The sequence below is a fragment of the Crotalus tigris genome, unplaced genomic scaffold (assembly GCF_016545835.1).
Source record: "Crotalus tigris isolate CLP2741 ecotype Arizona unplaced genomic scaffold, ASM1654583v1 scf7180000019505.314820, whole genome shotgun sequence".
In the NCBI taxonomy this organism is placed as follows: domain Eukaryota; kingdom Metazoa; phylum Chordata; class Lepidosauria; order Squamata; family Viperidae; genus Crotalus; species Crotalus tigris.
The window spans coordinates 89,054-102,800 of NW_024097571.1; positions in this window are offsets into that span (position 1 = coordinate 89,054).

Sequence of the window (13,747 nt, forward strand, 5' to 3'; positions counted from 1 at the left end):
CTTCCTCACACACCTCAACAGCCTACACCCCAAAATACAGTTCACCATGGAAACAGAAGCTAACAACCAACTTCCCTTCCTGGATGTCTTAGTCTACAAGAAATCCAATGGCTCCCTAGGACACACCATCTACCCAAAGAAAACACACACAAACAGCTATCTGCACGCACTCTCACACCATCACCCTGCACAGATCAACTCCATAGCCAAGACACTCATCTCCAGAACAAAATGCTTAGCTGACGAACAACACCTAAAAAACGAACTACACACTCTCACCAATGTACTAACATCCAATGGATTCCAAAGAAATAAGATTACAAACCTAATCCAAAAAGAAACCCCCACTAAAATCCAAGACAAAGAACAAGAAAACGGCAAAGCCCTCCTCCCATACATAAAAGGCACCACAGACAGAATCAGTAAGATCCTCCATAAACACAACATCAAAACAGCATTCTGCACAAACAGAAAAATATCCACCATCCTTAGAAACCCCAAAGATAAATTGAATTAGAAAATCAAGGAGTATACGAAATCCCATGCACCACTTGTCCCACCACATACATCGGACAAACCAACAGAAGAATAAGTGCACGCATTGAAGAACATAAGAACTCAGTCAAAAAAGAGGAACCAACATCTTCCCTGGTCCAACACCTTAAAGCCACAGGACATGAAATTGACTTTAAAAATACCAGAACCATTGCCAAAAGTGAACATTTTAATAACAGAATAATCAGAGAAGCCATCGAGATAGAAAAACGCCCACACAGCATGAACAAGCGAGATGATACCTCCCGCCTACCAGCCATTTGGAAACCCGCCCTTATTGACAAACGACTCCCTAATACAAAAAATGATACCAGACCCACACTCACAAAAACCACACAGGATGTCACCACCACACATCCACGCAAAAAACAAACCCAAAGCCACACCGATGACGAGGCACGACCACAAACCAGAAGCCAGACCACAGCTGCATCATTAGCCACTTTAAACCCCTCCAATCCATACATGAAGCAAACTGACACCCTCCATGAAGAGGAGGCACGACCACAAACGCGAAGCCAAAAAATAGCAAGGCAGCCCAAAATCTTAAACCCCTCTGCAACTCAGACTAACCTGAGCACAACCAAACAGAACACTCCCCCAGCCAATCAGAGCACAGCCAACCCCCCAGCCAATCAGAGCACAGCCAACCCCCCAGCCAATCAGAGCACAGCCACGCCCCTAACCAATCAGAACACACCTCCACCCAATCAGAACACAGCCAAGCTCCCACCCAATCAGTTCATACCCCCACTGGCAGTTAAAAGGAAGAAACAGCTAAGACCACACATTGCTTCTCGAAGCACGAAGCTGAAAACACCAGCCTGAAGATGACGAATGGGACTTCGTCGAAACGTCGCCAAGACACTTCCAATTTTACGCGGGAGAAAACCCGAACAACCAAAGACCTACATACAAACACCCGCGAAAACCTCAGAAAACAAATATTGAACCTCTACGGGGAGGAAATCCACCATCTGACCAGGACCTAGGAAAAACTTGAAGTCCAAAGAGCTTCCATTTTATGCGACCTCACATTCCTACGCAACTGCCGAGATCAAAATCTAATCCCCACATGTTTCCAACTGAAATTCCACTCCAACTCTGCAGCCACCCAAACGGATCCTGAAAAGAACAGAATTGGCCCTAATCAGAAATGAACTTCACACAAAAAGAGTCCTCCTAGACCGAATTAACAAAGATCTCCTCACACTCCCCCTCAAACTCAGCAACAAGATCCACCCCGCACTTTGGGACAAATCCAAACAACTCGCCGTCTGGAGAGCCGAAACACAGACCACCCTCAAGACAGATACACACACCAACAAACTCCGAAGACTACAAGAACGCCAGAAACAAACCCCTCCTCCCTCACAGCCACACATGAAACAAACAGTGCATAAAATCTCAGATAGGATCCTCACCAAAGCCGAAACCAATGTCCTTTCCAAAGGATTCAACTTTGCAGTCACTCCCAAACACATCCCCACTGAAACCATTATATGTGGAGTTGAAACCAGCCTGACCAAAATCCACCCCGACGATGCTAACAGAATCAGACTCGAAATCACCAACATCCTCTGTACCAGCAAGCCACCCAAAAGCAACTTACCCAAAGAGGAACAGACAGCACAACGTAACCTGAAAGAAGACACCAGCATAATAATCCTACCAGCAGACAAGGGCAACGCCACGGTGGTTATGAACACATCTGACTACCAAACCAAATTAACCAACCTACTCCAAGACTCCACATACAAAACCCTAAATACAGATCCCACCACCTACCTGGAAAAAACCACCAGAACCAAGATAAAAGCCTCCCCCATTAGCGAAGAGATCCATCAAAGAATCATTCCCAGAGAGAAATCATCCAGATGCCCTAAACTCTATGGTCTCCCCAAGATACACAAAGAAGGAACCCCACTCAGACCTATAGTCAGCTCCATAGGCTCACCTCTACAAAACCTAGCCAAATTTCTCGCCAAACAACTACAGCCCTATGCAGACTCCATCCCCTCACACGTAAAAAACTCATTCCAGTTTATAGAGATCATAAGAAACAAAACTTACAGCCCAGCAGACCTACCGTGAGCTTGATTTCATATCCTCTTCACCCAAGTGCCTAATAAAGAAGCCTTGACAGCTATCCAAAACAAATATAACCCCCCCAAACACATCTTAGATCTGACCAACCACTACCTATCCAACACATACTTCATCTATAATGGACAAAAATACAAACAAACAGAAGGAGCACCCATGGGATCACCCCTCTCACCTGTCATTGCCAACCTCTACATGGAACACTTTGAAACCCAAGATCTAGAAAAATCGGATCACAAACCCAAACTCTGGCTCAGATACGTAGACGACACCTTCATCATCTGGCCACATGGGAAAGAAAAACTGGACAACTTCCTCACACACCTCAACAGCCTACACCCCAAAATACAGTTCACCATGGAAACAGAAGCTAACAACCAACTTCCCTTCCTGGATGTCTTAGTCTACAATAAATCCAATGGCTCCCTAGGACACACCATCTACCATAAGAAAACACACACAAACCGCTATCTGCACGCTCTCTCACACCACCACCCAGCACAGATCAACTCTGTATCCAAGACACTCATCTCCAGAACAAAACGCTTAGCTGACGAACAACACCTAAAACCCGAACTACACACTCTCACCAATGTACTAACATCCAATGGATTCCAACAAAATAAGATTACCAAACTAATCCAAAAAGAAACCCCCACTAAAACCCAAGACAAAGAACAAGAAAACGGCAAAGCCATCCTCCCATACATAAAAGGCATCACAGACAGAATCAGTAAGATCCTCCATAAACACAACATCAAAACAGCATTCTGCACAAACAGAGAAATATCCACCATCCTTAGAAACCCCAAAGATAAAATTGAATTAGAAAATCAAGGAGTATACGAAATCCCATGCACCACTTGTCCCACCACATACATCGGACAAACCAACAGAAGAATAAGTGCACGCATTGAAGCACATAAGAACTCAGTCAAAAAAGAGGAACCAACATCTTCCCGGTCCACACTTAAAGCTACAGGACATGAAATTGACTTTAAAAATACCAGAACCATTGCCAAAAGTGAACATTTTAATAACAGAATAATCAGAGAAGCCATCGAGATAGAAAAACGCCCCCACAGCATGAACAAGCGAGATGATACCTCCCGCCTACCAGCCATTTGGAAACCCGCCCTTATTGACAAACGACTCCCTAACACAAAAAATGATACCAGACCCACACTCACAAAAACCACACAGGATGTCACCACCACACATCCACGCAAAAAGCAAACCCAAAGCCACACCGATGATGAGGCACGACCACAAACCAGAAGCCAGACCACAGCTGCATCATTAGCCACTTTAAACCCCTCCAATCCATACAGAAGCAAACTGACACCCTCCATGAAGATGAGGCACGACCACGAACGCGAAGCCAAAAAATAGCAAGGCAGCCCAAAATCTTAAACCCCTCTGCAACTCAGACTAACCTGAGCACAACCAAACAGAACACTCCCCCAGCCAATCAGAGCACAGCCAACCCCCCAGCCAATCAGAGCACAGCCAACCCCCAGCCAATCAGAGCACAGCCACGCCCCTAACCAATCAGAACACACCTCCACCCAATCAGAACACAGCCAAGCTCCCACCCAATCAGTTCATACCCCCACTGGCAGTTAAAAGGAAGAAACAGCTAAGACCACACATTGCTGCTCGAAGCACGAAGCTGAAAACACCAGCCTGAAGATGACGAATGGGACTTCGTCGAAACGTCGCCAAGACACCTCCAATTTTACGCGGGAGAAAACCCGAACAACCAAAGACCTATATATATATATATATATATATATATATATATATATATATATATATACACATATATATATACATATATATATTAATATAATAATATAATATAATATAATATAATATAATATAATATAATATAATATAATATAATATAATATAATATAATATAATATAATATAATATAATATCCTTCTACCTTTTTATGCTTTTCCAAGACAAGAACTTGTTAAAACTGTAGGTTTTTATTGGAAAGAAGGAAACAGCTTTATTCTATGTATGAGCAATGACTAATACTTGTTTATGGGAAATTGGAGGCTTCTCATGCAGGAAGTTAGAATTAGAAGAGACTAACATACTTCCACTTTGGAAGGATGACCATTTGTCATGTAAGACAAGGGGAAGTTATATTAGCAGTTTCAGCTGGATGAAGATAGGATGACTATATAGATTTTAAAAAAGTAATTGAAAACGGACTTAATTTTAACAATGAGTGCAAAGGGCAGTTATAGACATATTGTTTGGCTCACACTTAAATAACTTCCTGTAGTTGACCAGAGGAGGTAGGAGTAAAACAAATGTTAAACCCAGGTTCTACAAAAGGTAATTTTATATTAATCTCTTTCCCTACATTCTTATTTTTAGATAGTGATAAATAGTTTCTTTTTTTTTCTTAATCAAATTTGTAAGGCCGTTTGTTTATCTGACAAAACTCTGGGTAGTCAATAATCCATTTAAAACATCAACAATATTAAGCACACAAACACAAACAAATTGATTCTCTTTAAAAACACATATACTGTACATCCACACTGGAGCTCAAACAGGCTGGCCCTTAAGCTTGGGGAAAGAGCCAAGTCTTCATGGCCTTCTAAATGGGCCAGGTGGGGTTGTCCATAGCTCAGTTCAATTCTTTCATTCTTTTTCAAAAATGTTTTCTGGGATAAATATAAGAAAAAGGAATTTTGTAGGGAGATCTCTCTTAGATTATTCCATTATTCCCTTACTGTAATAATTTATTCCTTTCCAGAGGAGCAACACAGTCATGAAGACCCTCAAAGGTGGAGACACTTTTCAATGAGCTTCTTCCCTACTGAGCATGCTAAGAAAGTAATTTCTTATAGAAAAAAACTGAGATTTTTTTTTTCAGGAGGAACTTTGCTACATTGATTGTGAGAAGAATCTATTCTTGCTATATCACATCTATTCAGCCTGGACTATTCTCTTGGCCCTGCCTTCTTGGCTTTTCCTAACCCTGCCAGTCTAGCTATTATTAGCACCACTTCTCTAACATGTTCCTTGCATTGAGGCAGTCCTCATGATCTTTAGGTGGCCACCATTGCAATGCCTTGCTCTGAGAACCTATTAGAATCTATTATTTGCCGTGGTCTGCTCTGTTTTAGCTTTGCTGTTGAAACAAAAAACAAAATGTACAAGTGGATGGCAATCATAAAGTTCTTTCTCTGGGAGATCTTTAGAGAAAGGCATTGGGAGAGTACAATTGTTTAGATGTTTTCTCAGAACAAGGCTACAAGTAGGGTATCATGGAGAGTATTTATTCAAGAAAACCATGAATAGTAGCTGTTGGAGTAACAGCCCACCAATCTCAATACCTCTGTTTGAAGACTTCTGACAGTTGGATAGTAAAAAAGATGGTTTTCCAGGGAGTGTATCGAGAAAATGTAAAAGTGAAGTCTACTCTAGGTAGCAAGTTGGGAAGACAGTGAGTGGAGGGACTGACAATGACCCAATCTATCAACCACATTGAACACTCTCCTAACTTGATTGTTTTTTTAAAAAGTCCTAAACTAGGGAATAACTTAGAGTTACACTCAGATCTTTAGCTGTAGAGATCTTTGTTTCTATATAGGCTCAGAGTTGCATGATGGACAGCTGATGTAAGGACTATTAGTGGAGACATGGGTGTTTTAGTGATCACTCCAGACAGAAGTATTTTGTAAGCATGAAACTGATACCTTGTATCTTCAAGACAGGAAGAGAATAGCCAAAAGTCCATTGTCTTGAAAGGGAGGAAAGAAGAGACTTTGGCTTTAAGTCCCAGGGCTGACATGTATACATAGGCTTGCTTCTTGTGTTCTGTGGTAGCCAAATGTTCAGTGAGTATGTAAAACTAATACTGAAAGAAAAGTTCCACATTTATAAGTTGAGAAAAAACAGATTCAGAATTTCATTGCTTTTCAAGATCAATGTCAGTATTCATTTCTACAGTACAATTAAATGAAAAATAAATCAGAGAATTTATCAAAATCTTAAAATTCTTTTAAAGCAGAATCACAAACAAATGCAATTAATGAACGTACTTTGGATGCACTTAAAACTAATATTTCTTTGCTTTTAGTGTTAACAGCGAATGAATTCTTGGTCCAAATGGTATTGGCCTCTGTTGAAAGAAAGTATTCATTTGTTTATTTCTGTGACTGTCCCTAGAAATGGTTTATTAAACAAAAAATCTTCTTGGTTCAGGGGAATCCACAAAGGAGGAGGGTTTAAGAAAAGTCAAGATAATGGTCAGCACCATGCAATCAAAACCTCACCCCTTTTTTACATACATTGCATGGCCAATGTTAAAAAGGGCGGGGCTTCAAGCTTAGGGTCATGGCCATCTTCTTGACTTAATTAATGTCCCTCCAATGGATATCCTTGTCTTGAATGGACTATTCATCATCATAATTAACTAGCTAGATAAATTGGCAGCATCTTTTATATCAATACTTCCACCTACTTATATGAGAGGTGTTTTTTTTAAATCTTTTCCCCCATGTCTTCATTCTGTGTTTTATTGGATTTTTGATAAAGACAGTGAATTCAAAATGTTTACTTGTTTTCTTTCATAAACCTGGGAGGAAGGTTTATGAAAGAAGTAATTTTTAATTAATACTGCAGGAAGTATTAGTTTTGTGCCAATTAATGTACAGATCAGCTGACTCCCCCACTTTGGAAAACTCCATGTGAAGCCAATCACTTTCACTAGAATCACATACAGAAGTTTCACTTTTTTTTTTTAGAAGAAGAAGGTAGTTCTTTTTCCTTATTTGAGAAAGCAAATCAATGGACTAGTTAGCACATTCTGGATATTTGCATTCCAAGTAGCAGTTTGGTTTTGATGGTTTTCTGTATTCACAGTATCATTCTGTGTGAAAGATTACACATCATCGGAAGTGGTGATCTTTACCTGCATTTATGATGCCAAACTTCAGAAACTCTTCAAAATATTTACAAGCCTATACAGTCTTTATTTGCTAGTCTCTCTTGTATTAAGACGGACACTATTTGAAGCATTATTAATTAAACTTCTAATAACCTTTTTCAACCATTTATTCATATTCAAGATGAAAATGAATGGTTATGCAATTAAACAAACAGTAAGCTGTCTGCTGAAACAGGGCGACCTGCACTATTTTTGCATTTTGTGAATCCATGATTTTGGTCTATTTTGTGCTCTTTTATATATGCACAAAATGGGCTTTTGCAGCAATAGAGAGTAAGATTTGGAGGCGTCGGCTGCCTGATTGCTGGCCCTTTGCCTGAAAGCATTCGTTTTCCTCCTTTGACCAGAGCACTGGAGAGAATGTGGCTGAAATGCAGCATTTTGGCCAGAGATATGTTTGGTATATTATATAAGGAACATTTGGTTTTGTCTATTATCAAGGACCAAGTCCTGGGCCATGCACCCCATGTTGAGAAACATAATAGTTCACACATATTATCCCCTATTCATCTCTTTGATTCCAATTTTACAACTGAACAATTGCATATGGAGGTGAAATTAGTGTTTATGTGTGCTTGTATTCTCATGCTTGTGGGGGATGTGTGTGGGTCCGGTGGCTCGAATTGCTCCTTAAAACCAAGACAGATACCCTGATGAAGATATCAGCTGGGTAATGCCTCTAGTACAGTCGGATCAAACAAAGTGCGTTCTGATGTGCCAACTTTCCTTTTGTGCAGCCACAATGCATGCTGCCAAAACATATTTAAAAAGCATGTGTGAACTAGGTGACGGCAGCTATGACTATCTAAGTTATTGCTTGGCAGCTGAAGATACTTCTTTGATGCTGTGGCTGGCAGAGATCTCTCTCTATTTGCCTGTTCTTGTTTGAGAAACTGAAGTCACCCAAAGCAATGCATCATGCGGCCATTTGCTACTGCGAAAGCAGCTTCAGCTTAGCAAAGTCAGTGGAGGGACTGTCAGGCAGCAGCTGATATAAGTCATATTTCTTTTGGATAGTATCCCAATATGCTTCCCCCCTTCCTCCCTCCCTCAGATGGGTCAACATGAATCCAAGAAACCTTAGACTAGTGGATGGCAAAACAGCAAATATACACACACGCACAATAACATCAACAACAACAAAAAAACAGTGGCTTTTCTGTGTTATTTCCATGTTGGCTCCAAATGAACAAGTGCAATATAGCCAGCTATAAGCCCCTGCCAATCCTACATCTGCTCTTGAAAACCTCCAGCAAATAAGAATTACCGTGGGATTGTTTAACCAATGCTTATATACACTTTACTTCTTGCTTTTCTTTTTCTTTTTTCTTTTGCTGCTTCTCTCTGCATGTTGATGGCAAAGGTTTGGAGATAATGGGCAACAATACCCATCAGGCATTTGCGTTTTCTTTTTCTGTAATGGGGAGGGCTGTGTTTCGGGATGGGGGCAACAATAAGCTTGCTTTGTCTGCTGGCAAGTGAATCAGAGATACAAAATTTATTTCATTGTCTGCAGCTTTGGGGAAAGAGTCCACCCTGGGATTGGTGGTTGGCTGTGGATTTTAGTTGCTGTGGAGTTTTTTTCTTATTCAGCTGTCTGTTAAATAATTCATCTACCTCATGAATGTTGTGTTTTAGGAGACATTTTCTATTCTTTTGTTTCCTTGTCTAATTCAACCTGTATGGATATGTGCTTTAACCTAGTGGGATAAGACCACCTTGTTTGAACTGCAATTAATATTGAATTATCCGGAGACCCTCTCCCAATAATACCTATTTAAGTTCATGTGTTTCACATTATTATTACAATCATCACACCCACATCTGACACAGAGTCTGAAAAAAACACACATTCATACCGCAATATATTATTTTATGGTGCTGCATTTTATATATATAAACTCCATACACACACTCACAACATATACAATAAAATTTTTGGTTTTCTTCTATTACACACATAAAATACTCCCTCTCCCTGAAACTGAATTTTGTCAGAATAAACTAGAATCAACATAGATGCTTGATTGTATTAGATATTTGGGATCTTTTGTAAACAAATAAAATGGAAACCGATACAATCTCATGGAATGGGATCTGGAAATAATCAGACTGAATGTGATTCATGCAGTGGGGACTTCCATCTGTGACCAGCACCCCCAAATCACTTTGGAAGATTGAGTGTGTGTGTATGTAGGATGGACAATTTTGGTAGGGCTGACTTGCACAGGCAGTAGTGTAGTTTCTCTCCCAACAAATTGTTTTTAGGATCTGATTCCATGCAGATTTTCCCCTGAATAACAGGATGAAGTTGATTACTCCAAACACTTTATTAGGAAGCTGATTCCATTATGATCAAAACAATACTTGATCAATTCCAAAAGTTGTTTTTCCATCAAAGGAAGTGTTTTTTTTTATTTTAAAAAAATTAGAACCCAAATTCCTACTTCTGCATTTTATTTTGACTCTTGGGAAATTTGCTTTTGTTTTAGCCTTCTACCTTTTTCTCCACCCCCCCCCCAGAAGTTAATATTTCTTAATGTTCATCCCCAATTATCTCCTGCTTTGCTTTTGTTTTGTTCCAAACCACTTTCATGGAAGGCAAAATAAGAAGAGATAGACCTGGAGGGCACAATGTTCTGCTGAGGTCCATTCTTGTGAGGCATGCTAAGGATACTAAAAATAAGAGATGGGGCCAGGATGAAAGTATAGTGTGTTTGAGTTTATGTTTACATATAATTAACATTCATATTAATATTATTACTTTCCAGTGTAATGCCTAATAATTTCATCCCTTCTACCACATGAAACATTATAGTTTGGCAAGAACTTTAGGAAATCTCTAGTGAGTATAACACCCTTTTCCTAACTTCTGGATTAATATAGCCACTTCCTTTCTGTTCTCACTAAAATATATCTAGTGTGGCAATGATGTGAAAATGAATTAATTTGAGGTTACTTGAAATCACACTGAAATGTTTTTGTTTCGAGCTTTGGTCTATTTTGACCTTTAGGTTAGCTTTGAAAAAAATAGTGAGGGATTCCTACAAGTGTACAATGAGTACTGGACTAATGATGTGGAATTGACTCCCCTCAAAAACCTTTCTTATAATAATCATCTGGGTTTCTGTAAAATGAGAAGGGTCATTAATGGCTGAAGTGAACATGAAAGTTGTCCCGACTCTGCAAGCATTTAGAGGGATAGTTAAAATCTGATTCTATGCCAGACACTTGGATCAAAATGAATGCAGTTCTCAGTTGGTGAGTTATAATATAGTTTAATTCTGACTACTACTTAATTGTTTTAGTTTGCATTATGAGTATGTATTATTCTTTTCCATTTTTTATTTTTTTTGTATGCTGCCTAGAGTCATTTATGAAACTTAGGCAGGGTGTGTGGGTGTGGTGGTGGATGTGGAGTCAAAAGAAGGTTTAAACAGAATTTTCTGCGTATACTTTCTATACAAATGTATAACTTAGATCAGGGGTCTTCAAACTTGGCCCTTTTATGACTTATGGACTTCAACTTCCAGAATTCCTAGCCAACGTGCCTGGCTGAGGAATTCTGGGAGTTGAAGTCCAAAAATCATAAAAGGCCAAGTTTGAAGACCCCTGACCTAGGTCCCCCATCAGACATTTTGCACAATCTATTGCATACAATTTCATATAGCAGTAAAAAGGTATATATGATCTATATTTCTGAAAGTACATTAAAATTTGCATGTGGAAGTTGCAACTGGAGCTTGTGCCAAATTTTGTCTGCACTTGTTAAATTTTTGCATGTGTAATATCAAGTCTAAAGTGCCATGCAAACTTTGTATCCCTTGAATGGCTTCTGAACAACATATTACCCTGTGAATTCTTTATTTTTTACAAAACGGTATCAGTAAACCTGTAAGCATTTTATAGATAAACTCATTCATTAAAGATTTATTTTTGTTTCTTATTTTCTGGAATTATCTCCAAAGTAGAGATCAGTGTCTGTATGCTGTTTTGTGGATTACTTTTTTCAAAACTGCTTTTCAAATACTGAGAACCTTTGGAATGGCATTTTTTTTATTGCCATAACTGGATGACTCTCCTTCTCCTTAGCAAAAGTAGTTTTAAGTATATGTTTAAGGATTTAGAAAAAAATTACTCTTTTGAATAAACAGAAAAAGGGTATTTAGAGTGTTGATTTTGGAAAGTTAAAAAAGTCCATTTAGTGTAAAATAGTGTAAAATTAAGTATAAAGTCTTATTTCAAATCTTTACATTTAATCATAAGAACTCTTCCCTGGCAACATGGTACTGTTTGGAATCCTTAGGGTGCAATATGATAGGATGGGACATTGAACGTTGGATACTAGAGAGAACTAGAAGAAACTAAAGATACAATTAAAAGAATACTTAAAGTTGAGTTGTTAACACAGAATGGAGCAAAATACTTTAACATTTGATATTTTGAGTAATATTTATGAACAATGAAGTTAATTTAAAAATGTCATCATAGATAAACGGTGTATCAATGATGTTGAGAAGAGAACAACCTCTACTGGACAAGACAGAAATTGATTTGAATGTTGATTTAAAAATGATAAGCTATAAGAATGTTATGGAAAGAGATGATATGCTGGATATGCAAATGAGGCTGGTTGATATTTTAATAATTAAAAGGGACAGAGAAATAATGTACCAAAAAATTTAAAATTTTGAAGGATTGTATAAAAAGGGACAAAAAACATTTGAAAAGAAATCAATTTCTAGGACATTATTTGAAAGGATTAAAAACCAAGATTATTAGAAGTACAGGGAGGAATATAAAGTAGGTTTATTTAATCAAGATTAAAATAAATTTGTAGTTATCTCTGGCAATCCTTAATGGACATTTGCTGATCAGGAATGAATGATGAGTTTTAAAGATTTTGTTTATAATAAGAGGTACATATGAGAAGAAGAGATTATTTGTTGTATATTAAGAGAAGGTGATTAGTTATTAAAATTGTTTGTACTTGTGTTAATAAAGTGGAAAATTATTTCTTTCTTTTTCTTTCTTTTCTATTTTTCTTTCTATACTTTTTTCTTTTCTGCACTTTGTAATTTTTCTTTTTAGTCCTATTTTTTAGCTTGTGTTATTTTTTATCTTTAAATACTCACCTTTGTTAAAATTATTACTTAAAAAGGATTTGGAACACTTGTTTGTTGCTTTAGTTCTAGCACTGCATTTTATTGATTCCAGAAATAGGCATTATGTTTATAGAGGAAAGTATTATTTTTATTAATCAAGTGGCCATTAAAAGGAATCACTTGGGGATTATTACATTAGTCTATTGAGTACAACTGACACAACTGACACATAAGTTCATGTTGGTTCATAACAAAAAATCATAATATAGAGTTAATATATCTCCTCCCCTGTTCTTTCTTCCTTTTCTGTAATCAAAGAAAAATACACTTCAGTTAAAATCTGTGTTAGCAGATCCTGATTTCAGGTTACTTGCAAATCAGGATTATCTCAAAGGTGCTTTTTCAAAAGGCAACTGAACTTTGTTTTTCCTTGAAGATGTTTTGCTTCTTATCCAAGGAGCTTCTTCAGTTCTGATTGAATGGTGGAGGATGGAAGAATTTATATTCCTTGCACTCATCTGAGAGTCATTGAGGCCACTTGGATGTTTATATGAGTCCTCAGGGTCACCTGAATAGTGCAAAAGGGCGTGGAACCATTTTGAAACTGCTGAAAGGCTTAAAATAAAAACTAGTTTCTTTAAACAAGTCACCAAACCAGTTCTGACTCACTTAGCAAATGATAATTGTAAAGCACAGTTTGTAAGTTTAATGTAATAGGAAGTCAGTAATCTTTTAGAGTGAAGCTTAATTCTGCTTTATTGGGGGGTGGGGGGGAGACAGGCTTGAATCTTGTGCTTTGAGGTCAACTTCTTCTTCTTTTAATTATGGATGCAACTTTAAACCTAAATGACTGTTTACCATTGCATACAAACTCATCTATTACTTTTAAAAAATAAACAATGGTAACAGTCTTGTAAAGAGAATATTTTTTTTTTTTACATATTGTATGACCGTCTTTGGGGGGAGATTAGAAGATGGGATACAAATTGATCATCAATCC